This window comes from Mastomys coucha, unplaced genomic scaffold (genome assembly GCF_008632895.1).
Source record: "Mastomys coucha isolate ucsf_1 unplaced genomic scaffold, UCSF_Mcou_1 pScaffold23, whole genome shotgun sequence".
NCBI lineage: Eukaryota > Metazoa > Chordata > Mammalia > Rodentia > Muridae > Mastomys > Mastomys coucha.
Window position 1 is genome coordinate 51,418,760 of NW_022196906.1, and position 2,285 is coordinate 51,421,044.

The following is a 2,285-nucleotide window of genomic DNA, read 5'->3' on the forward strand; positions in this document are numbered from 1 at the left end:
GACTGGTTTTAAATTGTTGTGTGTTGGTATTCTGAAAATTCTATGGATGTTCCATGACAAAGGGAAAACGATGTTCATCTTGTGGGAACCAGTATGACTTCACTTGGCACAGGCAGCAATGAGAGAGCCAGCCTCTGTCCTTTTTTCCCCCAATATAGCAGTTCTAAGACATTGGAATATAACTACCCTAGGTGTGCCGTGCTGATCACCCTGACCAGCAGGGAAGGAAGACTAGCACACCAGTTCCTTCCAGCAGCAGTTTACTCAGGAGCTGTTAGTTACATGAGAATCAAGGGTGTGCCCCCGAATGGTCTGTGAGTGCTCCTTAAATACCCTTCGTAGGACTGCTCATGAGCCCATACCATGTCTTGCGCTATCATTGGCTTCCGAGTCATGACAAAAGATCAGGCCACTGGCAGGTACAACCCTCTTGCCAAATAAGGACTTGTTTACTCCTTAGCAGAAGAATGGCAGGCACCATCTTTAAGGCACAGCAGCAGCGCTCCACACCCTAGGGAGGCAGGAAGAGAATGAGGGAAAGTCAAAGCCTCCCTGTGGGATACAATGAGAGGGCCTAGGAGCTGCCAGGTCACCCCTTGTGCTTCAGAGGCTGAGGGATCAGAGAAGGCAGTGAGACACATGGAGGTGTGAAGGAAACCGTCTTGTAGTCTCTCTTCTTCCGTGGGTGCTCACGAACTGGGGTAGTTGAGTTTCTATGAAAATAAGTGGGGCGGGAGACAAAGAACACGACACCAAGTAGCTTTATCAAGGTGTGTTTTTTACTAAATGAACCAAGATATATATAGCTAAGGCAGAACAATCTTTCGGCTTTTAGCGTAGACGTGAGAACAGGGAAGTATCATTGCAGTCTGTAAACAAACCACCCTTCAAGCATGGGCTCCAGGCAGGGAAGCGGATTACAAGTTTCAGTTCCTTTGAATTCTCAGCTACCAGGTCTGTCTTTGATCTCTGGTGCTGCCTCTGGTGATTCACACGTGTTGCGCAGGGCAGAGCAGCGCAGCGGGGAGCAGGGCAGAGCAGCGCAGTGGGACACCACACTTCACCCCATTTCGTTTAAAAACGATGTAGGGAAATGTGATAGGATCTTGACACAAATATATGGGCAACATAACGGTGTATAACACCTTTTGACTCTGTCTCTCAAGGTAATTACGCACAGTGGAAAATCTAACCCTTACTCCTTTAGTCTCCAGCAGCTTTCTCACGTTCTGGGAAGCTGTTTTAGAAATCTGAGCACCCATGTTTATAACTTACTGTCAAAAAATTTCTCTTAGGCTCTTTAAGGTATCGGGCGAATATTTATGTTTTTGTCTAGAACTCTCTATAGTCTCACATGGATTCTCGGTCAGCGTTAACCCAATCTTATCGTGAGAACGACTATATAAATCTGGATCTTTTTTTCTTTAATAAACTAGAGCTCTGTATTCTTGTGGTAGGGTCTCTCAAATTCTCTCGGGTTCGCCCCACGTTGGGCGCCATCTGAAGGAAACCGTCCTGCAGTCTCTCTTCTTCTGTGGGTGCTCACGAACTGGGGTAGTTGAGTTTCTGTGAAAATAAGCGGGGTGGGAGACAAAAAACACGACACCAAGTAGCTTTATCAAGGTGTGTTTTTTACTAAATGAACCAAGATATATATATAGCTAAGGCAGAACAATCCTTTGGCTTTTAGCATAGACGTGAGAACAGGGAAGTAACATTGCAGTCTGTAAACAAACCACCCTTCAAGCATGGGCTCCAGGAAGGGAAGCGGATTACAAGTTTCAGTTCCTTTGAATTCTCGGCTACCAGGTCTGTCTTTGATCTCTGGTGCTGCCTCTGGTGATTCACACATGTTGCGCAGGGCAGAGCAGCGCAGTGGGACACCACAGAGGTGTGTAAGCTTTCCCTTTTCAAGGCATAACGCTGAGCAGTGCTGTCCATGGGTTCTTCTGTGTCTGCTGTGTGCTCTGCCATTTAAACACAATATTTGCCAGCACACCACCTTTCTCCTGTCTCCTTTGTTGTGTTTCATAAAGCTTTAGTCAACTGTGTCCATAATAGTTTGATTTTGGAAAAACTGACTTGTGACAGAGGGAATCTACCTGGTGGGACACAACTCTTTCCGGGACACTTGGCACAAACCTGGAGATGTGAGTCTTACAGACTGGACCATCAGTACAAGGCAAGCAGCCATCATTCTGCTCTATTCAGACCTGAAGAAGCACATGCAGGTTTCTTCCTGTCCTTTTGGTCCTTTTAGTCTCACTTTATAAGACACATGTGGA